The 27,966-nt window shown below is 44.2% G+C and overlaps 1 protein-coding gene across 6 annotated transcripts in view; it reads left to right on the forward strand.

Annotated features, from left to right (window-relative positions):
- Positions 1-10,177: 10,177 nt before the first annotated feature.
- Positions 10,178-27,966, forward strand: part of Rnf185 (ring finger protein 185) — a 44,589-nt gene continuing 26,800 nt past the window's right edge. For 2 of the 6 annotated variants that reach the window (XM_059275626.1, XM_059275631.1), the window contains exon 1: positions 10,178-10,355. The gene's annotated coding sequence lies outside the window, so the exon portion shown is untranslated. Of the gene's footprint in view, positions 10,356-10,783; positions 11,171-27,966 lie in introns of those variants that run through there. The other 4 variants (XM_059275630.1, XM_059275632.1, XM_059275625.1 and 1 more) reach the window with 4 other exon arrangements.

A 27,966-nucleotide genomic window follows, 5' to 3' on the forward strand; every position in this document is an offset into this window, starting at 1 on the left:
GTACTGAGGAACAGTAATAAGCTATATAGCAGAATGTAGATTAATATAAACAGGATAATTTAAGTTTTAAGAGCTAGTTGGGAACAAGCCTAAGCTCAGGCCAAGCTTTCATAATTAATAAAAAGTCTCCGTGTCATTATTAGAGGGCTGGTGGTCCAAAGAAAGACCTGTATGGACAGGTATGTCACAGGACGTTTTCATGGCCCCAAAGTTTGGGTTAAACACCCCACCCCACCCCCGCTTGTAATGTCTTTTGTTTGGTCTCAGTCCAGATTAGGGGCTCAGCGCCCCACTTTGTGCTGATGTATCTCCACAAACTCTGGTGTCCAGAGGCAGCAATATCCAGCTGCACCTAGGAACTCTTGAACCTGTGTCTTAGTCTTTGGAGCTGGCATCTGAAGGAAGGCAGCAATCCTACTCTGAGACAGGCTCCTTTTGCCTCCCTTCAGCTGGTAGTCAAGATAGGTAACCTTCTACAAAGATGGGCTTTCTTAACCAACACTCTGTAGTCCAAGGTCTGTAACTCTTGTAGCAGTCCCTCAGTGGCCCTTTTATAACCTATTTTCCCAGGAAACTTCTGATGGATGGGCAGCGGGTCAGCACTGAGTGTCTCATCAAACAGGGCTGACTAATTTTTAAATCATTGGGACAACTGGTCCACGTAAGTCGCCCCCTAACCTCCCACTGGGTCTGTTCATTTAAAAGCAAAGATGGTGTGGTGGTTTGAATAGGAATGGCCCCCATTGACTCATGTGTTTGAATGCTTTGCCCATAGGGAGTGTTACTATTAGGAGGCGTGGCCTTGTGGAGTAGGTGTGGCCTTGTTGGAGGAAGTGAGTCCCTGTGAAGGTGGGCTTTGAGGTTTTAAAAGATCAAGTCTGGCTAGTGGGGAACAGACCTCTTCTGCTGCCTTCCGATCAAGATGTAGAACCCTCACCTCCTTCTCCAGCATCATGTCTACCTGCATGCTGCCATGCTTCCCACCATGAAGACAATGAACTAAACCTCTGAAACTGTAAGCCAGCCCTAATTAAATGTTTTCCTTTATAAAAGTTGCTGTGGTCATGGTGTCTCTTCACAGCAATAGAAACCCTAGCTAAGATAGACCGGTTGACTCACCTCTGCCAATGGGAGGCTGAAGAATGCATCTTTCAGGTCCAAGTCAGTGTACGCCTGTTTCTCTGGAAGAATCAGACTCGTGAGAACCAGAGGTCCCATGTTTCTTCATGAGCAGGAGAAGCCTATTCCAGGATGACTGGCAGGATGCCTGTCTCTTCAAGCCAGGCAATAAGGGACTGCCTTTTCCGCTTTGGTCCAGAGTCATTGGGTATTGTCTGGACAAAGGTAGCTAAACTGGTTAGTTGAATAATTACAGGAGATTGGTGTTGGGCCAGTCCTGGGGGGTGGTTTCTTCTGACAGAGGGTAAGACAGCAACATTTTCTGGGTAAAGTTTACAAGTCTAACTAACTGCGTTCCAACATCAGGGAAGGCGACAGTGATTTCCAGTTTATGCAATAGGTCTTGTCGAAGTCAGTTCTCTGTCGTTAAACATCCTTTGAGCTACCTCCAGCAGCTGGGATCTACTTATATCTTTACATTTTTTAACTTTTAGAACTTTTTTTAATATCTGGGCCTGACTGGGTAACAAAGGACATCTTTTTAGCAGTTGCCTTTAATCCTTTTTAAAAGGACCTAGTGAAAATTGTTCAAAGTCTCCTTGGTCAGTGTTGGACAGAAGGGAAAATCTGTTCTGTACAGGCTTCATTACTTAGCAACAATTCCCCTGCCCAGCCCTGGGGCAGTTTTCTACTTTTTTTTTTTCTTTCAGAGACTGGTAGGTTTTGAGTTTTCCAATTATACACATCACTGATTAACTAGAAGGAATAAATTATGAAAGAGAAAGGAGTGGAGGTTTCTCTTTTTCTTTGGGCTCAGTTCAGGAGAACTTCCCCTTCCCTGGGGCTGCTTAGAGCAGGCACGAGGCAGAGGGAATGCTCACCTGGGGGAACTATCCCTCCCTCCCTGTGCACTAGGCTTAGATGGCAGGAGCCATGGCTGAGCAGTCCAGCTCCTCCTCACCTCCTCACCCAGGGACCAAACCTGACCATGAGCAGGAATCAAGCAACAAAACAAGCAAATGCATGCTGGGTAGTGGTGCACACCTTTGGATCCCAGCACTCAGGAGGCAGAGGCAGGCGGATCTCTTGAGTTCAAGACCAGACTGGTCTACACAGCGAGTTCCTGAGCAGCCAAAGCTACACAGAGAAACCCTGTCTCAAAAAAAACAAAAAACAAAATTAGAAATAAGCAAGTGCCCCTTCTTCTGGAGTGGGACAGGTGGAGATTCTGGGGGTTTTTCTGGGTGACCTGGCAGAACCAAAAGGATTTAGGTCCCCAACAGGAGGGAGCAAAGGTCTTAAGCCAGAGGGTGGGGGTGGGGTCTCACACCAGAGAAAGCCATTGGTCAATACAAGGGAACAAAATGGATAGAAACACATTATTAGAAGGACACACACACACACACACACACACACTAAAAACGACCGGGGTGGCCACCATACATCCATACATCTGAACAGGCAGAGGGATCCAGTGACATCTCACAGGGATCCTGGACACTGGATCAGCATCTGTGTCAACCTCTCCTATGTGACCAGACAGAAGGCAGGCGCCTTAACCAGACTTAGCTCCAGAGGTGACAGAGCAGGCGGCTGTTCACTCCCTGAGTCCCCTGACCACCATATTCTTCCTCCCTCCAAGGAGCCCTGAGACCCCCAATGTCTCAAGGTCTAGTCTGGGATCTCTGTGGGACCTCCAGAAATGTTACGGGGTATTCACCAGAGAAGACTGCCCACACATAGGTTTAAGTCAATAGAAAGTCTTTATTAGCTGACTGGTGAATACACTGGGTGTTTGGGATCCCAGTGTAGCTCCAAGTCTTTCTCAGGGTGATCTTTTATGCACAAAAAACATGTTCTGGGTTGACATACTTCAGTTAATAAAAACAGTTAGCCAGAAGCAGAACTACAGAAGCCAAAAAGCAAGGTTAGTCCATTTAGAGACTTTCCCAGAACTATGGACTGTGATGGATTAGGTCTTTGTTTTAGTTTTGGCAGGTGGTGTCTACTTACAGAATTTTACAGCCTGAATGGCAATTCTATCTTGAAGTTAGTTGTGTTAAGGTCTGGGGGCCTACTAAGGTCTGGAGCCCTGTTATAGTACTCATCTGTGGACATGAATATATATATATATATACACACACACACACATGAATATATACACATATGGAGAGAGAAGGGAGAGAGAGAGCGAAGAGAGCAAGAGCAATTTACTACACTACATATCCATTTAGCAAAATACTAATAGTAGATGCTCCCAGAGGGCCTTGGCCAAAGGCTTTTAACCAGCTCTACAATGCCAGGCATGTACTCTTGTTTCAAGGTATCCACATTTAAAGGCTGTTGTAAAATATTACTTTAAGATGTGTTACATTGGTTTATGCCATGGAACACTTGTTTAATGATGCCAAGATGTGTTGCATTCTTTATGTTGCATTTGCTTAACTCTGTGAAGCTGCGTTACTGTGCCTGTCTAAAACACCCATTGATCTAATAAAGAGCTGAACAGCCGATAGCAAGGCAGGAGGAAGGATAGGTGGGGCTGGCAGGCAGAAAGAATAAATAGAAGGAGCAATCTGGGAGGAAAAAAAGAAAGCAAGAGAACAAGGAGAGGAGGATGCTAGGAGCCAGTCACCCAGCCACACAGCCAGCCACAGACTAAGAGTGAAAGTAAGATATACAAAAGTAAGAAAAGGAAAAAGCCCAGAGGCAAAAGTAGATGGGATAATTTAAGAAAATCTGGCAAGAAACAAGCTGAGCTGGGGCCAGGCATTTATAATTAAGGATGAGCTTCTGAGTGTGATTTATTTGGGAGCTGGGTGGCAGGCCCCCCAAAAGAGCAAAAACAACCAACATCAAAGGACTTTCCCAGAACTATAAACTTTGATGGATTCATACAGCGGTTCTCAACCTTCCTAATGCTGAGACCCTTTAATACAGTTCCTCACGTTGTGGTGACCCCCGACTATAAAGTTATTTTTGTTGCTACTTCATAACGGTAGTTTTGCTACTGTTATGAATTGTAATATAAATCTCTGTGTTTTCCGATGGTCTTAGGAAACCCCTGTGAAAGGGTCCTTTGAGACCCACATGTTGAGAACCACTGGGTTAGGACTTGGTTTTGGTTTTGGCAGGTAGTGCTGGCTACAGGTTGGGTTCCATGGCCTGAATGGTACTTCCCTCGTGACATCAGCTTTGCTAAGATCTGGGAGCCTGTTACACTCCCTTCTGAGGAGTAGGCCTAAGAGCCAATCAGGAAGTGATTGTGTATAACTAGGATATTCATGCCACCATCGTACCGGTAGGTTTTGCTTGCCAGGTGTTCCAGCATGCAAAGTCTATGTCTGGATGTGATTGTTGGTCATATTTCTCCCCTAACAGGCTACACAAAGGAATGTGGATATTCTGTGAAATTGTTATGTTCAACAGAATACCAAGGTCTACCTGTGAGTGCCTGGGAAATTCCAGGTTAAATTTCCCTTTATTCGAGCCTGTTTTCAAGTCTGCGTCATTTCATTTTTGCAGGGTAGGGATTTCATCTATGACTCCGTTTCTTTCATCACACCCACTCTCTACTCGGGCCCAATCACTAACAATCCCTTTAATAAGCACTTGTTGAATGAACTGAAGATACTATTGGGAAAATTACTTGGGTGCCAAATAAAGCTGCACTCCTTCTGTATGCCATTTGAAACAATGTGCACTTACAGTTAGCCTAGTCCATATGCAAATGCTGTTATCTGTCCCGATACTGTTCACTAAAGCTGTTCCACTGCACTCCTCAGGCCAGGGTGCAGTTTAGAACCATGCACATCTTGTTGTCCTGCTCCTTTGGTCTCCTTTAGTCCCCAGTTTTTCAGGATGCTGATAGCTATTTCGTAGTTGACCCGATGTTTTCCCCTGAGATTTGGCCATATACTCTTCTTTTTTTTTTTTTTTTTTTTTTTCAGGGGTGGTGGTAATGGTGGTGCTGAGGATGAGACCCAGGTAATTCGAGAAATCCACGGGAGTCTGCTTAAGGAATACTAGGGAATTTAATAGGCTATAAATTGAGGAAATACACTCACAAATATACAACCAAGTAGACAGCTGAAGTCGTCCTCTGATCTGACCAGGAGCGAATCCACCTGGCTGTTTGATCACAACAGGAAGCAGGGAGAAGGGATCTCACCACCCTTCTCGCTTTCCTTTTAAGAGGTCACATACAAAGACAAGAAGCACTGCCTCCTTCGGGCTGTACAGCCCAAGGTCATGGGCAGAGCAATACTATCACACCTTATATATGCCATCTGAAACCATGTGTACTAACATTTAACCTATTGTCCATATGTAAATGCTATTGTTTGTCCCAATACTGTTCATTAAAGCTATGTGCTCATGTAACTGGAGGTCAACCTCAGGTTTCTTTAGGAGCCATCTACCTTATTATTTTTAATTAGGGAATCAGAGGATAATTTTTAGGAGTTGGTTCTCTCCTTCCACTGGGAGTTCCAGGTAGCAAACTCAATCTGTCAGGCTTGTTTAGCAAGTGCTTTTGCTGGCTGAACCATCTCACCAAGCCTTCTCCTCAGTGAGACCACACCAGCTAGCCAGCAAACTCCAGGGATCAGCCTTTCTGTTTCCTTAGTGCTGGCATTACAAGCAAGAACCACTACCCCTGGCTTTTTACATGGCTGCTGAAGACTGAAGTCACTATTGATAAGCCATTTCCTTGGCCCCTTTATTTGCTTCTCTGAGTTACCAAAACTCCATGAATTCTCTTGCTGGTCCCTGACCGCTGGAAGGTAAGCCGTTCTGTTCCACCACACCCTCCCTGCCAGGACAGACTGGAACCTCTTGAAACAAAAATGAGGTGATTTACTGTCTTACTAGATGAAAAAGAAAATAGAGCTGGTGAGCCAACCACAGCACCAGGGAGAGAAGGGACTATCCTGAAGCAGGGGAGCATGGTAGAAAAGGGGGCTGGAGGGATAGCTCAGTGGTTAAGAGCACTGTCCGCTCTCCCTGAAGATTTCAGTTGGACTTCAGCACTTACAGGGGGGCAGCTCACAACCACCTATAACTCCAGTTTTGGGGAATCTAATGCCCTCTTCTGGACTCCATGGGCACTACATGTAAGTGATAAACAGATAAACGTTCAGGCAAACACCCATATACATAAAATAAGGTAAATTCTGTTGTTGTTTTGCTTTGGTTTTCAACAGGGTTTCTCTGTGTAGCCCTGGCTGTCCTGGAACTCGATCTGTAGTCCAGGCTGGTCTGGAACTCAAACATTTTTGTGTCTCTGCCTCCCAAGCGCTGGGATTAAAGGTGAGAGAGAGAGAGAGAGAGAGAGAGAGAGAGAGAGAGAGAGAGAGAGAGAGAGAGAGAGAGAGAGAGAGAGAGAGAGATAGAATTGCCTTAGCTGCCAGCAATGGACTGAGCCAGTCCTTTGCCATAGCACAGTCAGGAGAGTATATGGGTAGGAACAGAATTGTCTCTGCACAAACAATGGCCACCATTGTTCACATGTGCTAAGAATCTGGTTGAATGACAACATGCAAAGGAGGCACAGGGGGAAAGCCCCAATGAGTCAGATGATCCAGGAAGGGACCCGCTCTCCCGGCTGTCCACGCTAAGTGCTAGTACTCTGATGGTGGTTGGGATGAGAGGGCTCTGTGTACAGCTGAGAAGACTGCATGCCCTCCATGAGCCTGCACTGACAAGGAAGGAGACCTCCAGGCCCAGTGGGCAGCGGGAGGAGAAAATAAACCACCATACAGAAGAGAAGCTGGAGCTGCTGGCTGCAAGCATGGTCCAGGACACTAACTTAAAGCAAGTGCAGAAGCCTGAGCTGCAGATTTCTGCTTATGTCATGACTTCATGTCAGAAAACACTGATCGGGAACAGGCTCAGAGTCAGATTCTAGAACAGAGTAAAAGGTCGCCTCCTTGCTGCCCTCTGAGACAGGACATCTGAAGGCCAGGCCACTGCTGGCCTCATGCTGGGAGCAAGAGCCCCGAGTACTTCAAGACCACTGCACTAAAACATGTGTTACTCGACAGGTGGAAACCAGGACCCAGGGCCTAGCAGCTGGAATAGTCGGCAGAGTGTAAGAGTCACAGCACAGCCCCGAGAAGTCAGGGGCTTTGATACTCCCACTGCCTGGAGTACTTCAATGATTAGGATGGCCAAAAGTCTCCAGAAGGATTCTGAGCAATCTGAGTACCTACAGAAAGCCAGTCCACTGTGCCCTGGGGGCTCTATCCAGGGGACAAGTGGGTGCCCTCTGATCTTGTCCTGACTCAGCATGTTAAACTGTACTGGGATCAAGGGTTCCCACAATAACGTGACAGGAGAGGAAGAACAGCAGTAGCAGCAGTAGCAGCAGCAGCAAAAGCTGCATCAAGATGAACGGAAAAGAAGTCTGTTTGCAGAGGAAGACCCAGAGCCCTTCCTTCCTGGGGCATCACGAGCACAGCATGAGGAAAACAAAGCCCTGAAGAGACAAACAGGAGGTGAGAGCTCTAAGAGACCGTACACCTGCATGCCCTATGCTTCTTGGGTTCTTTTCTCAGCTTATTAGGCCACTTCCATTCTTGGGGGTGGTTTTCTTTCTTTCTGTCTGTCTTCCTTCCTTTCTTCCTTCCCTCCTTTCTTTCTTTATTAATTTCCTTCTTTCTATTCTTTTAAAAAGTTTATATATATATATATATATATATATATATATATATATATATATATATATACCTTTATAAGTTATATATATATTAGGTATGAGTGCTCTGTCTGCATGTATGCCTGAATGCCAGAAGAGGGCATCAGATACCATTATAGATGGTTGTGAGCCACCATGTGGCTACTGGGAATTGAACTCAGGACCTTTGGAAGAGCAACCTATGCTCTTAACCACTGAGCCATCTCTCCAAGCCCCGTTTTTCTTTCTTTAATTTTTTTTATTTTATTTTATGTGTATGGATGCTTTGCCTGTAAGCATGTTCATGCAGTATCCAGAGAGACCATAAAATGGCACCAGATCCCCTGAAACTGAAATTAGGGAAGGCTGTGAGCCACTACATGGCTGCTGGGAATCAAACCTGGGTTCTCTAGTCCTGTGCTCTTAACAGCTGAGCCGTCTCTCCAGCCCAGTTTCCCCCTTCCTTTCTTTCCTTTCTTTCTCTCCTCTTTTCTTCTCTCTCTTCTCTCTCTCTCTCTCTCTCTCTCTCTCTCTCTCTCTCTCCTCCTTCTCTTTCTTTTTTGGTTTTTTTGAGACAAGGTTTTGAACTTACAGAGATCCACCTGCCTCTACCTCCTGAGTGCTGGTATTAAAGGCATTCGACACCACTGCCAGGCCAGTTTCTCCTTTTTTTGATAAACTGTCTAATTCTATCCCATGCTTAGTTTAAAAGACATGACTTTTTCTCCATCTCCTGGCAGCTGCTGGGATTTTCAACTAACCTGTACTGCTTTTCTCTTAAACTCTAAAGGAATTGTCTTTGTGCTTTGTTTAAGTCCATTTATAAATTCTTTTTTTTTAATTTTTTATTTTTTATTTTATTTTATTTTTTTCGAGACAGGGTTTCTCTGTGTAGCTTTGCGCCTTTCCTGGATCTCACTTGGTAGCCCAGGCTGGCCTCGAATTCACAGAGATCCGCCTGGCTCTGCCTCCCGAGTGCTGGGATTAAAGGCGTGCGCCACCACCGCCCGGCTTAAATTCTTTTATTAATGAGACTAAGAATCCCCCAAAATAACCATAGTTTTCCCAGGAACAAAAGGAGAGGAGCATTCCCTCAGGTCCTCCACAGGTGGAGCTACAGCTGGAGTCCAATAAGGGAAGAACTCCAGGGAGATCTGCAAACTCATCTGTCCTATAGAGTCTGGGCTCTCAAAGCTGCAAAGCAGAACTGAAAACCACCCAGTGCAAAGTACTTCAAGGCCAACGTGCCAGCCCCACCTCAGCTTGCACTCATGAATGCTGCTGCTCCTGCTTGTCCAAGGCCAGGATGGAAGTCCCATCCTGTTTCCAGAATGAGGTGTGCAGCTGGCTCTCTGCCCACTCTGTGTGCAACACATCTGCACAGCTTTGTAGGGGCTGAATGGCAGAGCCACTCATCTGCATTGAATGCTGCTGCACTGGAATAACGTTTGTTACATATTCAAAGTCAAAACATCGATTTTTCCATTCACTTTTTAAAAAATATAATAAATATACTTGCTAATGTAAGAAAATCCCTCATTGGTCACCAGTGCATCTAATTATACTTTTAAAATTAAAAAATCGCCGGGCGGTGGTGGCGCACGCCTTTAATCCCAGCACTCAGGAGGCAGAGCCAGGAGGATCTCTGTGAGTTCGAGGCCAGCCTGGGCTACCAAGTGAGTTCCAGGAAAGGCGCAAAGCTACACAGAGAAACCCTGTCTCGAAAAATCAAAAAAAAAAAAAAAAAAAAAAAATCAACATGTACTTATTAAGTGTGTCTGTATACAAGAGAAGGTCAGGGGACAACTGTGAGTCCCTGGGGATTGAACTAGGGTTGACAGGCTTGGCAGTAAGCATCCTTACCCACTGAGCCATCTCAATGGCTCCAATTAGTTATACTCTTACTATCTTTATTATTTTGATACTAAAATTTCACAGATTTGTTTAGTAGAGTCTTCAAGGTAGCTCCTGTGTCATTTTACACATTCCTATCCATCACCACCGTCCTTACACTCCAAGGTGGTGTCTCTAGAACTGGCTTTTTCATCAAGGCGGCCCTTGCCCCCATACTTTTTGCTACTGTTGTTTAACAACAGTCTCATGTATCCCAAGTTTACTTCGACCACGACACTAATCTGATCCACCACCCGGGTGAATGCTGGGATTACTGGCGTGTACGCACACGTTTTATGAGCGGTTGGGAATCGAACCCACGTCCTCATGAAGGCGAAGCAAGCATTCCACCCACCGGACTCCCTTCTCCTCCTCCCCACGCGCTAGGAAACGCTACCAAAAGGCCGGAAGTCCTCCGCTTCCTGCCCCAGGGCGGAACTTACGAGCTCGCTCGGCACCTGGCCGGAGCTCGGCGCTGCACACCAGCCTTTTCCGGCTGTAACCGGAAGTCGCTCTGACAGAGGCGGCTCCGCGTCAGGTGACTGAAGTCCGGGTGGGAGGGGCCGGAGGTTCAATCTTTCCGACTGACGCGCCTCTAAGACTGGCTCGTCCACCGTGGGACAGAGAGGGGCTGGTGGCGTCGCTGGCGCTGGCTGTGCGGCGGCAGGTACGTGACGAACTGGGGCGGCGGGCCCGGGAGGCGTGGGACCCCCTTCCGGGGCTCAGGGACCGAGGCACCTGGAACCCGGGGCCCGGAGACAACAAGTCTGACCCTTCCTGGGTCCCAGGAGAAAGGTCAGGCCCGCGTCCTTGGGTACAGATTGGGCAAACTGAGGCCCCAGAAAAGAGAAGGGCGCGCAACGAGCTCCCTTTCCCGACAGGGGCTCACCCTGACTCCCTCTACCCCGGGTGCGGGACCGTCCCCCACCCGAGGTAGTGATTTGGCCGAGTGGAGAGGTACGGAGTGTGGTAAACAGATTCGGGGTGAAGCGTGGGAGACCCGGATTCGAGTTCGCCGCCCACAGCTAATTGTGCGTTCTAGACCGAGTCCCCTACCTCGCTGAGCCTAGTTCCCACACTTGGCAATCCCGGCACGGCTTCTCAAAACACGGTCCTCACACTGCCTGCCCTGAAATCCGCTGGCATGCCGGCTTTCCAGCCCTGGACTCCTTCGACAGCTTCTTTCGAATCTGGGTTTGGAACCTAGGAAACCTTCTTTTGAACGTTCTCCTCGGGACTCCTGTACCTGCCGGGGTTTGAAGCCTGATCGGCTCAAGTGCTCTCCCGCTGTGAATGCGGGGTTCGCGTGGAGGCAGCTGGAACCGGCTCGGTTCTTTGAAACAGCAGTCTGGCTTAGGAAAGACCACCAGAGGAGAATAACTATCTTTAAAAGCTGGCCGGGGGCGTGGCGCACGTAGGTTATGGCAAAGAGGACTCCCACTTAAACTTTGGGACTGAAAGAGGTACAACTAGGATTAATAGGTGGGTTCTACGGGAAGACAAATGTGTACTTAATATTAAGAATTGAACGGGAGAATCGTCAGAGGTGACCATTGATGGGATTGGCTGTCTCCTTATGGAAGAAGGTGTACAGGTATTAGATGGAGGTCCTTTCCAACTTGAAAGTCTCTTATTCTAAGTAGTTATTATGAATCTATCCTTCCATTGCTAACTCTGCCCTCAGAGTGTATGGGACATTTCTTTTGTTAGTTTGAGACTGGATCTCAGGCTGTCTTCAAACTCCTTTTGTAGTTCAGGTTGGCCTTGAACTCCTGATCCTCCTGCCTCAGTTTCAGAGTGCTGGGATTCCACATTACTTAGTACCATTATGCCTGCTGAATGTGAAATTTCTTGGTCTTCCTTTCTTTTCTTGACCTCTCCTTCTCCCTAACCTACATCTCCTGTAAATAAGACCAGCACACTTGATCTTACGTAATCTTTTCCTGGTTGTCATGTTCACCATCCTTCTTTTCAAGGACTTTGGAACGACCCAATATCTGATAAAGGTGTTGGAAGTATTTGTTGTATTAATAAACAGTGATCCATTCCATTGGTTAGTAATTTTTTGTTTTGCTTTTAAATTATTTATTTATTTATTAGTCAGGGTCTCACTTTATAGCCCAGGCTGTGATCCTCATGCCTCACCCTCCCAAATGCTGGGCTGTATCTGACATTAGTAATTTGTTTTCTTTGTTAAATTTATTTATTTTTATTTTATGTGTTTTTTTGTTTTTTTTTGTTTTTTTTTTTGCCAGCACGTATGTCTGTATGAGGGTGTCAGATCCTGGAGTTACAGATAGTTGTGACCTGCTGCCATGTGGGTGCTGCGAATTGAACCTGGGTCCTGTGGAAGAGCAGTCAGTGCTCTTTAATCCCTAAGCCATCTCTCCAGCCCCAGTAATTTGTTTTCTAAGAACAGTTTAGAAAGCTTCTGAAGACTGTGAACTAACTAACACTCTGTCTATCTGTCTGTCTCTCTTTTCCTTTTTCAAGAGTATCATGTAGCCCAGACTGACTTTGGGGTTGCTTGTGTCCCCCTCCCCCCCAAGGCTCTGCTTGCCAGTGAACTCCAGATCACAGGAGGGCTGATAGCAGTTTTTTGGGTCGGTCTTCGCCCTAATTTATAAACTGAGCCTTAATGATCTCCAACAGTGTGGGTATAGACATTAGAGAAGTTTTGCAGTTTGTAGGCCAGCTATCCATCCAGCACATACGACCAGTTCTTTTATGGTCCTGACTTGCCAGCACATCCTCACAGATGATCCTTTAAACATACCTATAGTTTTCTAATCTAACATTAGATTTCCTTATTTTGCACTTTACCAAACATTAAGTAGATCACTTTTCCATCTGTTGTTAAATCACTTAAGAATGTTTATCTGCCGGGCATGGTGGCTGATGCCTTTATTACCAGCACTCAGGAGGCAGAGGCAGGTAGATCTCTGAGAGTTCAAGGCCAGCCTGGTCTATAAATCGAGTTTCAGGACAGCCAGGACTGTTATACATGCACACGCACACGCACATGCACACGCACACGTTGAGAAGCAAAGATTCCATATTATGATCCAATTCTGCTGACACTTCTTCCACAAAACAAAAGGCTGGGTTGAACCAAAAGTTCCTGCCTCTTTTTCTGTTGTTTATGTTTCTCAAAAAAAAATTTTTAAGGTGTGAAGTGGTCATTCAGTTGTTATGTGACATTCAAGACGATGTGGCCTTAGACTTAGTTGCCATCTCAGTGGTGTTTTTGGAGTTTTAAAAACTTAACTTGGGAGTTTCTTTTTTTTTTTTTTTTTCCTTTCTTTTTTTTTGGTTTTTTGAGACAGGGTTTCTCTGTGTAGCTTTGTGCCTTTCCTGGGACTCACTTGGTAGCCCAGGCTGGCCTTGAACTCACAGAGATCCGCCTGGCTCTGCCTCCCGAGTGCTGGGATTAAAGGCATGCGCCACCACCGCCCGGCGGGGAGTTTCTTTTTAAAGGGATACCTGATTGATGCTTTAGTAAGTGTATTCTACTGTCCATTGTCGGACTCCTTTGAGAAGGGATTTGATGGTGAAAATAAGTTTGGGAAAAGCTACTCACCATTATCCTTTCTTAGTGTCTTAATGTAATACCATGTTAAAGGCCCTGAGAGTTCTCACAAGAAAAATTCGGACTTCTCTGAATACAGAAGACGGTTGTTTGGCTCAAACTGTTTGGGGGAACCAGGCAGGGGGATCAGGATCTGTCCCTGGTCTATGGGCAAGCTTCTGGAACCCGGTGCTTTGTAGTGTGACACCTTGTGCAGCCTTGGTGCAGTGAGAAGGGGCTTGGACCTGCCTAGGCTCAGTGTGCTGGGCTCTGCTGACTCCTCATAGGAGACCTCGATTTGGGGGATGTGGGGATGCGGGGTGGCTTGGGAAAGAGGTCTGGGGGTGGGAGGAGGGAGGAGGGGGGATCTGTGGATAGTATGTGGAATGGGTAGAAAATTTCTTAATAAAGAAAAATGAAAGAAAAAAAAAGAAAAATTCGAGCTTTATAATAAGCCAGCATAATAACGTGTTTTGCTTCCTTAGTGTCACCAAACTTATTTGGTGTGAACCCCCCCCTTTTTTTTTTTAAATCCTTAACACAGGGCCTTGCTTTGTAATATCCAGGATAGCTTCAAACTTTCCTGCTTCTGCCTTCCAAGTACTGGGATTGCTAGAATATGCTACCACATGGGGTTATTTTTATGTATTTCTTAATTGAAAAATCATGCACTGAAAAATCCTGACCTAAAAACTTTGGCTTGTAGGCCGAATCTAGCCCTATGGCTGGTTTTTTGCATAGCATCTGAGCTAAGAATGACTCCCCCACCCCCCCTTCTGATCAGGCTGGTCTCAAATTTGTGGTGACCCTCTCTTCCAAGTGCTGAGATGTATCATTATGCTTGTCTGGCTTTTAAATTTCTTGCGTTTGGGGACTGTATTTGTGTGTATATGTGTGCAGGTACTTCTTTGCTTTCTGATTTATTTTACTTATTACTACCTTTTAAATTTTGAAACAGTCTCTGATTGAACCTAGAGCTAAGCTGGCTGGCTCCCAGGATCTCCCTGTCTCTTTTCCCAGCCTTCGGTGCTGAGTTTACAAATATGTGTTGCAGTGCCCAGCTTTTACCTGTGTGCTAGGAATCTGAACTCAGATCCTAATGTGTGTGCAGCAGCACTTACCAACTGAGCCATCCACCCAGTCCTAGCTTTTATTTACATTTCTAAATGGGGAACTAAATCTGAAAAATAATCCCAGCATTTGAGGCAGGTGGACCTCTGTGAGTACGAGGCCAGCCTGTTTTGAGTTTCAGGATAGCCAGAACTACATAGTGAAACCCTGTCTCAAAATCACAAAACCAGCCAACTAAACAAAAATACATATATACATACGTACACATCCTCCCAGGTATGAAGGGTCATTTCATTATATTAGTGATTTACATTTCCCTCATGACTGATAGTATTGAACATATTTGCATGTGTTTACCATCATTTGTACATTTTGTAGGGGTTTTTTTTATATTTTATTCAGTGTGTGTGTGTGTATACGTACATGTGTACATGCATATGCCTCACTGGATGTGTGGAGGTCAGAAGATAACTTGCAGGAGTCAGTTCTTTCCTACCGTTTGGGTTTATGAGGATTGAACTGAAGTTCTCAGGCTTCACAGCAAACACCTTTACCTACTAAGCTATCTCACCAACCCTTTCATCTGTGCATCTAATTGGGAGAATATTCATTCAGTTCCTGTACCCATTCTGTAATTGGGTTGTTTGCCCACATGTGCAATTTTGGATATAAATATTCAGAGTGTTTGTAATCTCTGACAGCCCTGGGAGTAACTCAGAATGAGCTGAATGGCACAATAGGGACATGCCAGTAACTTCCTTATCTGAAGGAAATTGGATTTGGACATTCTATAGGCATTTTGTTGTTGTCTTTCAAGTCAGGTTGTCGGTGTTTAACAGTCCTGGCTGACCTGGAACCCCTAAATTCATCTTTGAGTGCTGACATGAGCTTTAGGTTTTTTGGGGGGAGGGGAAGGGGTTTCCAGACAGGGTTTCTCTGTGTAGCCTGGCTGTCCTGGAACTCACTCTGTAGACCAGGCTGGCCTCGAACTCACAGAGATCCACCTGCTTCTGCCTTCCTAGTGCTAGGACTAAAGGTGTATGCCACCACCACCCAGCAATTTGGACATTCTCAAGTACAGGATAAGTTGTCCATTTTAGAGTGCTGATCATGCAGAACTTGGCACAACCCCAACCACTGCTGATTTGAGTGGTCCCCATGAAAGGAGTACTATTTGTGTCCAGAAAACAGCATCATCCAAGATGTGGTAGGAGCATGTGGAGATCCTTATGTCTGTCACAGGCAGAGAGAACAGGGGTGCATGGTGTTGTAGAGTACTTAGGGCGAATGTAGGCTTAGGGTTACAGAACTGTGGGCTCACCATGATGCTTCTGACTCCATAGCCTTTGGCCCTAACCACATCATCATGAATATTAAAACAAACACTCCAGTCATTTAAATTGTTAAAGATTACTTACTTTGGAAAATTTAGGAAAGTATCCCTCTTACCCACCTTATCATCCCTGTATCATCTAAAGAGAACCTTTGTTACAGTTGTTCTTATTTCCTTGTTTCTTGTCACTGGGTACAGTGCAGGGGTGTGTGTAGGGGTGTGTGTGTGTGTGTGTGTGTGTGTGTGTGTGTGTGTTTGTGTGTGTCCGTGGGTGGAGAGAGGGAGAGGGAGGGTCGGTGTGCATGCCAAGTGTGCATGTGGACATCAGAGACAACCTCAAGTGTCAGCCTTCCACTTAACACCTTGTTTGAGGCAGGGTCTTCTTTTCCACTATGTATGTCAGGCTAGGTGGCCCATGAGTTTGCAGAAATCCTCCTGTCTTTGTGCTAGGATTATGGACGCTTTCATTACAGTGTCTGGTCTTCCATGAGTTCTGGGGAGTCAAACATGGGTTGCCATGCTTACGCAGCAAAGGCTTTTACCCATTGAGCCATCTCCCTGGCTCAGCACTGGGTGCATTTTTGTGGTTGAATCAGTTGCTATACGTAGTTCTGTATTCCACTTCTTTCCAGTTATCATATTTGAGATATGATGAAATCCAAATATCATATTTGAGATTTATCTAGGCTAGTCTCAAACTCCTGACCTCGATGGATTCTCCTGCTGCAGTGTTCCAGGTGCCTGGGACTACTGGTACCAGCCATTAGCAGATAGCCTGTTAACATCTAAATGTCTTTGTGTTCCTGCTAGTTTCTTTGTAATTACTGAAATGTCTGAATGAATTTCCATTTCCTTAACCATTCACTTATTAAGTTGGTAAATGTCATTGTACATGCATAATGGCTGTGATAACCACTCAGCATATGATCAGTGGGGTAGAACTGTGGTTTGGGTTTGTTTATGATAAAAAAAAATTGTTTATTTGGAAATAAGGACTCGTAGCCAAGGATGGCCTTGAACCCCTTATTCTTCTGCTTCTACCTCCCAAGTGCTGGGATTTCGGGTATACTACACCACACCTGACAGTTTTTTTTTGTTCTTGTGGTGGGTTTTGTTGTTGTTGTTGTTGTTGTTGTTGTTGTTTCCAGGCAGGGTTTCTCTGTGTACTCCTGGCTGTCCTGGAATTCACTCTTATAGACCAAATTGGCCTCGAACTCACAAAGATCCGCCTGCCTTTGCCTCCCAAATGCTGGGATTAAAGGTGTGTGATACCACCACCTGACTACCCAGTTTGTTTTGTTTTGTTTTGTTTTTATGATACTAAAATACATATAATAAAATTACCATCCTAGTTTTTTTTTGTTTTGTTTTGTTTTTTCTGTGTAACAGCCCTGGCTGTCCTGGAACTAGCTCTGTAGACCAGGCTGACCTCAAACTCACAGAGATCCGCCTGCTTCTGCCTCCCGAGTGCTGGGATTAAAGGCGTGTGCCACCACCGCTTGGCTCATCCTATCCATTTTTAAATAGAACACTGATACTACAGAAGCATCATCACTATTTCTCTCCAGAACTTTCATTTTCCACATGAACCCTACTTTTGCTTTTTCACATCTGCTGGATAAGACATGGGTCCACTTCTTCATTTTGTTGGTGTGCACATAGCACTTGAATGTGGAGCCCTTGTCCTCCAGGTGATCGTGGGACATACTGAAGTTGCATTTCTGTGGTTATTGATCTGAGCTGGCTATTCTGTTCTAGGACTAGTTGCCAGGTTGATTCCCTGGGTGGTCTTTGTAACACCTGACAAACTTATTTTCACTCTACCAGCTGTTCCTCAGAAGTACCTGTTGATATGGATGTGGTGGATTTGTAAAGATGGACAGCTCTTTAAATATGAAAGTAGGTCCAAGATACATTGCAGTGCGAGGAAATTTGTTACTGTTACATAAAAGTTAAATTGGGACTAGGCCATAGACTTCCTTGGGGCCAGAAAACAGGTCTTGTCAGGTTTATTTTTTGTCATTGAGCCTAGTTGGCATTTTCTAAATGGCAGTACACACACCTGGTAGAGGAAGCTTTAGGGGGTAAGCCTGATTTGTAAAAGTTGATGTTATAGATTTTTCCGAGTGATACCTGGCTTTATATTGCCTATGTGTGTGTATGCTTGTGTGCACAGGTGCTCGTGGACATGTGTGTTTGAAGGCCAGAGGGCAACTTCGTCCTCAGGTGCCATCTATCTTTGTTTTCTTTGAGACAGGGTCTCACTTACCTGTGATCTACCAAGTAGGCAAAGCTGGGGGAGCCAGTGTGCCTGGGATTTGTCTTTCCTCCATATGGCATCATGCCCAACTTACTCTGTGTGTGTGTGTGTGTGTGTGTGTGTGTGTGTGTGTGTGTGTGTGTTGGAGGGTGGTTCTGGGGATTTAACCTGGGTCCTCAGGCTCACAAAGCAAGCACTTTACCAACTGATCTGTTCCTCATCCCTGGCTTTATTGTTTTTGATCACAGTTCCTCTTCAAGAACTCCTGTTGAGCACAGAAATGAGATCATTCCTTTGTCAGGTATTTGCTGTGTGGTATTAAACTCTTAGAAAGTTTTCTCCTTAATTGGTGAATTCTTGTCAACCCTATTTATTCTCCTTTAATAGTTGAGAGTGTTTTAGAGGCCTTTAACTCAACCCCAGGGAAAATCGGAATTAATGAGGGTCTGCTGACTTGCCTGATGGTGGAAGCAAAACACCGCCTTATTTTATAAACTCTTCGGTAGCAGAGGGAGAGCAGGAGCAGTCTTCACTGTTAAAGGGAGAGACACTGGCTGAGTGGCAAAGACGAGCCTCAGCCCAAGTCCTTGGGCTCTAGATGCTTTTTTTTATTGTGTTTTACTACAAACTGACAGCCCTTAACTGGGATCTCTCCCAAGCTGGAGAGCTTTTCTCTAGAGCAGCATTGCCCAGCTATTTTGATTTGAGTTAAAATTGCCAAATTCCTATTCATTCACATACATTATTTGATATCCTCTCCCTGTCAGGTTTGCTGTTGAACTTAGGAGTTGGGTCTTACAAGAGTGCACAATAAACTGCATAGTCAGTCTTCAGTGTGAGTTCACACACGCGCGTGTGAGCACGCTCTCAACACACACACACACACACACACACACACACACACACACACACACACACCCCAGTCACAAATGCCAGCCTGGACAACCTGGACTTTTTTCTGGCTGTAGATCCATGAAATCCCTGTTGTCTGCCCCTGTGCTTACCCCATTTCTGAGTCTGGAGCAAGGCTACGAGTGGGGCTTAGTGGGGGTACTTGCCTACCTTTGCAAGGCCTGGGTTCCATCCCTAGCACCTCCCGCCCCTACCAAACAAGTTTGGAGCAACAGTTGAAAAACAAGGAGTCAGTCAGCTATATAATATAGTTCTAGGTCTCAAAACAACTACTGCTCTTGTAGGATACTGATTTTCCAAAACTTTAGTTGAACAGGTGGACTTGTATTGAGTTGTGTAGTTTGTGTGCTATTGGGCATCAGCTCTGACACACCATCTACATTTATGAGGTGCTCCTTAGGTGCCAAGCCTTGTGCTGAGTAATGCATCTGGAAGCTGGGACAGACGTGAGGAAACACCCAAGCACAAGTCACTGAAGTATACCATCTGTTACGTACGTGACTTGGAGTTGGGAAGCTTTGCCGCTGACTGGCTCTGTGACCAACCAAATGACCAAACTACTCTGGTCCCAATTTAATATCCCAGGAGATGCTGACAGTGTTGTGGTAGTATTTGCCTCAAGGCAGGCTGTGAAGATTAAATGAAATAATTCATAAGGAAAAGATTAGCATGGAGTTAATGGAAGTCATGGTAAGAAATGCAAATGCCCCTGTCTTCAACACTTCAGATAGAGTCTTATTTCTCTAGATCAAACTGTGTCCCATACTGCTTTTCCTGTCAGCGCATAGACAGTTACCCAGTCTGCCTTTAAGGAACAATGTTCATTCAGAAAGGGAAGTTGTGACTCATTTGGCAATGTAACCACCTGCTCATTTCATTGCTCTGTGGGGAGTGTAAACAGTACTATTCCCTGAGCTCAAAGTCCTTACCTGAATGGACTCCCTTTACTGTTTTCTCTGTGACTGTGACAGATATCTTGTACAGAGGGTAGTGACCCATTCTACAGACAAGCACAGAGAGGAGATAACTTGTGCAAAATTACAGAATAGGTGAGAACTAAAATTCATACTCAGAGCTGCTGTGGGATGGTCTGTATGTCAAGTGTGTTGCTGATTGGTCAGTAAATAAATCACTGATTGGCCATTGGCTAGGCAGAAAGTATAGGCGGGACAAGGAGAAGAATTCTGGGAAGTGGAAGGCTGAGAGAGGGACACTGCCAGCCGCCATCAGGACAAGGAAGATGTAAGGTACCAGTAAGCCATGAGCCATGTGGCAAAGTAAAGATTAATAGAAATGGGCTAAATATAAGAGTAAGAGCTAGACAATAACAGGCCTGAGCTAATGGCCAAGCAGTTTAAATAATGTAAGAGTCTGTATGTTTATTTTATAAGTGGGCTCTGAGACTGGCGGGACTTGGTGGTGGGAGCTGGAGAGAAATTCTCTAGCAACAAATGGCGCCCAACGTGGGGCAAGAGTTTCCACCTAAAAACTTAGAAAAAAGATTCTAAAACGGAACTAAAAACAGCTTCCTAATTGTCTCTCTCAAATAAGCGGCAGCTGCCGGTTTGAGCTACTGGCGGGTTCCTAGCGTGCGCTCTCGACCTGCAGTATGGTGGGAATGAGGCCTCTGCAAATAACACATTAAGCTATGTGGTGGATTTAGCCTTTGCTAGTACAAAACAAAAAAAAGAAGTTTCTGGGCTACATGCTACTTTGGTAAAAGTGTAGACCCACTATTTCTGAGAGTTACGGCTCCCAGAGCTGGCGGAAAGCGGACCGCCGCCATGTTGGGAAGCTGAGGTGGGCGGAGCCAGCAGCCACAGCTGCTGCAGTTTAAGGCAAGAGATTCACAATAAGACAGATTCAGATGTAATAGTTTACAATGTATGTAAAAGATACGTAGGCTTGAAAGAGACAAAAAAAGTGATATATAGAGTTATAAAAACAAATACATAGTTTTAAAAAATAAAGTCTTTAAAGAGACAGTAAAGGAAGTATAAAAAATAAGCCACGTAAAGATGACTACCACACAGAGAATCTGGATTATGTTCTCTTTGATATTCGTAACTGCAGAAAAACATTTGATTATAAAAGCTGTTGAGTTATGCCAAAATGTATATTTTAAAGGTACCTTGACTTCAAAATTTGGATATAAGGATATGTTGCTTTGGAAAAGAGTCTCTGCTCTTGTTTCCACAGAAAGCCAGAGACCATGGATTTGTTCCAGATTAAGATACATCATGTTTGACCAGCCAAGACCCCCTGAAAGGTCTCCAATGACACCATGGCCCAGATGATTCAACATCCAGAATGGTTTCAAGTCAACTGGCTCAGATATACAGCCTCACGGACTACTCCATGATCCTAAAATTTTCTTTCTGTCTCCAGAAGATACAGCGCCCCCCTCCAGCAGGAAGTAGTAAGAGAAGCTACGCCCAAATTCCCAAATATACCAAGCTGGCTTTAGAGATGGAATTGGCTCACTCCCCCTCTAAACCCAGACATATTGCTCAAAAAAAAAAAAAATGGTTAAGAGATTCTTGTGTCCCAAATCAGAAGAGCCCTCTGGTGTGGGACAGAGAAAAAACAATATTTTTATTTAAATCAGGTTGATTATAAATACAATCTCTTTCTAAAACAAAAAGGGGGGTAGTTTAGATATGATAGGATGAAAGTAGATTAATGAACCTACTTTTAAAGAGTAACAACTTGTTTAAAATGTTTTACATTGCTATAGATTTTAGTTTATTGATACAAATTTAAACTTAATTTTGTTATACTGTATATATATTTCTATTCTTGTTTGAGGTATTATGTTTATGTAACTCATTTAAAATTATAATGGATAATTAAAAAATAGATTAATAATTAGTCATCTATGATAATCATATTTGTAGCCATGTTAGTTAAGTCTTCTAGGTATACATAGTTATATTTCAGATAGATAGGTAGTCTTCAAACACTTCAAAGACCTACAGAATATGGCATTTAAAATGTTTTAAAAGTTTAGACTTTTTGGACAGTGAGACATGTCTGCTCCTGACAGCACCGATTTACTTCAGAGAGGAGGATGGGCATCGAAGACACTCCATATGGAGTTTATCTTCACCTTGACAAAAATAGCCATTTGGGCAAGAAACTGTTCTTGCCTGGACTGCTTGATCAACTGGACATGCAGGACCCATAGAAAGATGACCACTGAACTTTGCTTGACAAAACGGTCCTTCAGGTTCCTGCTTTGCAAAGAAAACTGCCAGACATTCTACAAGACACAAAAAAAAGTGAATAAGAGACTCTAGGCCTGTGGGCTGAAGACAGATGCCCCAACTTTACAAGAAAACTTTGCATGACTGTCCAGGCTCAGCTGTCTCTGTCTACCCTGCAAGACTCCCAAAAGTTGCTTGCATCCTTCTCCCATTTCTCAGGCAATGTTATATCCTTCTGAGGTCTTTGATGTGGTTAAAGACTAGATACTTACAATTTTCCTTAGTTATAATAAAAGATAAGTTAGATATAAAACCTTAAACTTACAAATATAAGATAGATAGGATCTCTTCTTTAATATTGTAACTGTAATTCTTGCTTGATATTTGTTTTGTTATATGTAATTTTACTATGTTAAAGTTAAAACCTTCCTTTTTAAGAAAAGAAAAAGGGGAAGTGCTGTGGGATGGTCTGTATGTCAAGTGTGTTGCTGATTGGTCAGTAAATAAATCACTGATTGGCCATTGGCTAGGCAGAAAGTATAGGCGGGACAAGGAGAAGAATTCTGGGAAGTGGAAGGCTGAGAGAGGGACACTGCCAGCCGTCATCAGGACAAGGAAGATGTAAGGTACCAGTAAGCCATGAGCCATGTGGCAAAGTAAAGATTAATAGAAATGGGCTAAATATAAGAGTAAGAGCTAGACAATAACAGGCCTGAGCTAATGGCCAAGCAGTTTAAATAATGTAAGAGTCTGTATGTTTATTTTATAAGTGGGCTCTGAGACTGGCGGGACTTGGTGGTGGGAGCTGGAGAGAAATTCTCTAGCAACACAGAGCCATCAAATGCCTCCGTGGCATGCTTGCTGTGAAAATTGTCTATTTATTTTTACAATACTAGGGATTGAACACAGGGCCTCTCTCTCATGTGTGTGCAAGCTCTCTACTATTGAGCTATTCTCCAGCCATTTTTTTCCTTTCAATTAAAAAAAAAAAAAGTTTTGGGGCCTGGAGAGATGACTTGGCAGTTAAGAACACTTGATCTTGCAGAGAACCTGGGTTTGATTCCCAGAACTCAACATGGTGGCTCACAACCATCTATAACTCTAGTCCTAGGGGATCCAACACCCTCTTTTGACCTCTTTAGGCCCTAGACATACATGTGGTACAAGGACATATGTACATATGCAAAACACTCATAAAATGAATCTAAAAAATGTGTATAGATATTGTCTTAAGGTTTCTATTCTATCAAATACCACAGCCAAAAGCAACTTGGGCAGGAAAGGGTTATTTCATTATTTCAGCTTGTAACTCTTGGATCATACTCCATCACTGAGGGAAATCAGGGCAAGAGCTCAAGCAGGGCAGGAACCTGGAGTTAGGAACTGAAGCAGGAACCATGGAGGAGTGCTGCTTACTGGCTTCTTCACCCTGCTTTCTTACACCATCTAGAACCACTTGCCCAGGAGTGGCACTGCCCCCAGTAGGCTGGGCCATCCCACAACAATCATTATTCAAGGAATGTCCCACAGACTTGCCCACAGGCCACTCTGGTTGGGAACACCTTTTAATTGAGGTTCCCTCCTCCTCCTCCTCCTCCTCTTCTTCTTCTTCCTTTTTTTTTTTTGAGACAGGGTTTCTCTGCGTTGCCCTGACCTGGAACTCTGTAGACCAGGCTAGCCTCTCAGAGATGGGCCTGCCTCTGCCTCCTGAGTGCTGGGATTAAAGGCATGTGCCTCCACTGCCTGGCAAAGGTTCCCTCTTAGATGACTCTAGCTTGTGTCAAGTTGACAAGACACTAGCCAGCAACAGGTGTTTTGTGCATGCAGGGGTATGTATGTGCATGCTCATGTGCACTGGGGCTAGAGGAGGCAGGAAGAGGGTGTCAGATCTCCTGGAACTGGAGTTACAGATGGTTGTGAGCTGCTGTGTGGGTGCTGGTAGCCAGACACAGGTCCTCTGGAAGAGCAGCCAGTGCTCTTAGCCACTGAGTCATCTCTCCAGTCCCCTTTTTTAAAACTTTTGTTCTGTTTTGTTTTTCCAGACAGGGTTTCTCTGTGTAGCTTTGCCTGTCCTGGAACTCACTCTGTAGACCAGGCGGGCCTCAAACTCACAGAGATCCACTTGCCTCTGCCTCCCGAGTTGGGAGCTGGAATTAAAGGTGTGCATCACCACTGCCCGGTTTATTTTTTATTTTAATAAAATAAAGCCTCACCAAGGGAAACATCATTTGAATTGAGAGCATTGGAAGAAAATATGAAAAGGCCAGAGCTGTCCCTGGATTCTCCTCTCAAATTTGACTTGTGCCTGCAAAGTCAACGTATTTCTTGCATCTTCTGTAGTACATGGAACAATATGGGTCCTGATAACTAATTACTGAAGGAAACAGTGAATTTCACTTTAAATCTTTCTAAACTAAAAAGGTACTCTTCTTTTCATTTGAAAGTATGCATTCTCTTTTGAAAACCAAAGTCATAACCTTTTCAAGGATTTGGAGAAAAAGGCATTTTTTCATATTTATTAGGCATACAGAATAGTACATTATTTCTGGAGGGTGTTTGTTAAAATGACAAATACACACATTCTTTGACTCTAGTTCTACTTCTAGGGTTTATCCTAAAGATGTGATCTAGTGCCATTTGTCTCCAGGTCAGAGAACAGGGAGATTGAGTTCCAGGGGTGGGAGAGTCTTTTCTTTTTGAGCATCTGAAGGTATTAAAAATAAATCATTAAGGGGCTGGAGCACTAGCTGCTTTTCCAGAGGACCTGAGTTCAATTCCCAGCACCCACACACTGGCTAACAACCATCTGTAACTCCAGTTCCAGGGGATCTCACTCCCTCTTGTGGTCTCTAAGGACACTGCATGTTCATGGTGCACAGACATACATACAGGCAAAGCAACCACATATAAAATAAAATGTTTTTTTAAAAAAGAAAACTAAATAAAAATTGAAAATGAGCTGACCCTGGTAGCACAAACCTGTGATCCCAGCTACTTAGGAAGTGGAGCCAGGAGGATCTCAAGTTTAAGGTCTGTCTGGGCTACAGAGTTAGTTCAAGGTCAGTCTGTGCAACTTAGACAGACTCTGTCTCAGAAAAAAAAGATAAAACAACTGTGTGCATGGTGGTCTAAATCTAATTCCAGCACTTGGGAGACAGAATCAAGAGAATCACCAAGAGCTCTAGGACAATACAGATTATAAAGTGACTCTGTCTCAAAGGAGTGACATAAAATGTTTTTTTTTTTTTTTTTTTTTTTGAAAAAAAAAAAGATAGGGATGTGTTACAGTGGTAGAGCACTTTCTAGGTGTGTGAGGCCATAGGTTTAATTCCCAATAGAGGGTGGGGGGAGTGTGTGTGTGTGTGTGTGTTTAAAGTGCTAAAATGTCACCAGATGTAGTAGCTCATGCTTTTAATCCTAGGCAAACATCTCTGTGAGAGATTTAGTCTGGTCTGTGTAGTGAGTTCCAGGACAGCCAGAGTTACATAGTGAGACCTGTCTCAACAAGAAAAACCTTAAAATTTCTAAGAGAAGTATACTAAGACTCATTCACAATTTCATGTATCTTAGTCTGCTTGCTTTCCTTTTTGCCCTCTGTTGAAATATGAAGGTAAAGTAGTTTGAACGAATTCCCTATTTTTCTGAATATTAATATGTGGGTTGTCGAGATGGATCAATGGGTAAAGGTGCCTACTGCCAAGCCTGATGACCTGTATTCAATCCTCAGGTCCCATATGATGGAAGGAGAAAATGCTGACCTATACAGGTCACTTGTGGCAGGTATAAACATACACACACACACAAACTTGAATAAATGTAATAAGAGAATTTAAATATAGTATTTACCATGGACAAAGCAGAAAGTACGAATGAGTGGGGAAAAGCAACAGCCCTGTGCTGTGGTGATGACTCAGCTGGGAAAGGCCTCTGTCTCCAGGCCTGATGACCTGACTTCAGTCCCCAGCATCCAGATGGTGAAAGGAAAGGACTGACTCCTAAAAGTTGTCTTCTGACTTCCCCCTGCATCCTTGTCATGGACTCCCATACACATACAGAAAACAAGTAAAATAATTAAAACAATTGTAACTGGCTGTGGTGGGGCTCTTCTTTCATTCTAGCACTTGGCGGGCAGAGGTGGGTGGAGTTCTGTGAGTTCAAGGCCAGCCCATGAGACCCTATTTCAAAATTTTTTTTTGAGATTTTATTTTTATTTGTATGAGTATTTGCCTAAATGTATGTCTGTGCCCCACATGTGTGCAGTGCCTTCAGAGGCCATTAAAAAAAAAAAAAGCACTGGATTCCTGAGCCAATATGTGTGTGCTGGGACTTGAACCCAGGTCTTCTGAAAGAGCAATCAGTGTTTTTAAATAGCTGAGCCATTTCTCTAGCCTCCCCCCCAAAATTTTTTTAAGCTTAAGAATTTTGATCATAATTCTTTTCAGAGACCACCCACAGATAATATTTTTGGCATTTTTTTCTTACATGGTCATAGAATATGTTCAACTTTGTATACAGGGTTCTTTGGGGTTTTATCTTGAGACAGAGTCTCATGTAGGGAGCATCTAGCCTCAAACTTGCCTTGTAGTTGAGGATAATCTTGAAAAAAAATTATAATTCTTCTACCTTCTAAGAGCTGTGAGGTTACAGGCATATGGTACCATGTTTGACTTTGTATACATTTTTGTTTTATAAGGAAGGTTTTGTCCAGGCTAGCCCCAGACTCATGCTCCTGCCTCCCAAATGCTGAGCTTACAGGCTTGCACTTCCACATCAGCTGTTTGTATACAGTTTTGTAGCTTGCTTTTTCATTTAACATTATGTCATATAAGTAAAATTCTCATCCAAGTAAAATCTCTGTGGAAGTAGAATATAATCTATGTGTAACAGACTGGGATAATGTAAGGGAAGACTGGGAATTCAGCTCAGTGGCAGAGTGCTTTTTTCCCTAGCCTATGTCAGTTACCCCGTGTGAAGCCCAGTGTCACATAATACAATGTGTGTGTGTGTGTGTGTGTGTGTGTGTGTGTGTTTGTAGATGTGTGCAGGTGTCTGTGCTTGCATGTGGAGGCCAGAAAACAACCTTGGATGTCATTCTTAGGAATACTGTCCACCTCCTTTGAGACAGGGACTCTCATTAATTGGAGCTCTCTAGGTAGGCTAGACTAACTGGCCAGAGAGCCTCAGGGATGCTTCTACTTTGATTTTCTTGGGACAGGGATTACATGTGTGTGGTACCACGATGCCCAGCATTTTTATGTGGTTTCTAGGGATTAAACTAAAGTCCTTATATTTGTGAAGCAAATACTCTATCAATTGAGATATCTCCCCCAGATATCCCTCACCTCAAAAGTGTGATAGGCTGGCTCTGGTGGCACATGCTTATAATCCTAGTACTCAAGAGGCAAGGACAGAAGCATCACTGCAAGTTCAAGTTCCAGGTCAGCCAGGGTGACTCCTGTCTCAAACAAGACAAAATAAAATAAGATAATATAATGGATAGTGTTGCATCACATAGTATAATCTATGTACATCCAAACCTACCATTTGGATGTACCAGTCTACTTAGCTAGGGAATGGGAGTGAGCTGGATAGGAAGAGAATCATTAAAATCATGGGGCATTTTGGAAGCTTGGGTGGGGATGTCAGGTTATGGACCCCAATTTGGAATATGAGCAAGCAGACCAAGGCTGAAGGGCTCTGGGGAATCTAAGGACTTACTCCCTACTTCTTCCTAGATCTTGCTGCCTTCCTTACCGTTCCCTGGGCTCCTTCTACACTGAATTTGGCACGGTGAATTGTCTGCCTGTCTGTTGTGCTGTGTCTGAACCCCCTCTGCCCTCACACACTCTGCATACCTGTCAGTGCCAAGCAGATTGGGCCACCTTGTTGGTTTGTCATTGTCACCCTTAGGCTGAAACCTTTATCTCA

Source organism: Peromyscus eremicus, chromosome 10, assembly GCF_949786415.1.
Source record: "Peromyscus eremicus chromosome 10, PerEre_H2_v1, whole genome shotgun sequence".
NCBI lineage: Eukaryota > Metazoa > Chordata > Mammalia > Rodentia > Cricetidae > Peromyscus > Peromyscus eremicus.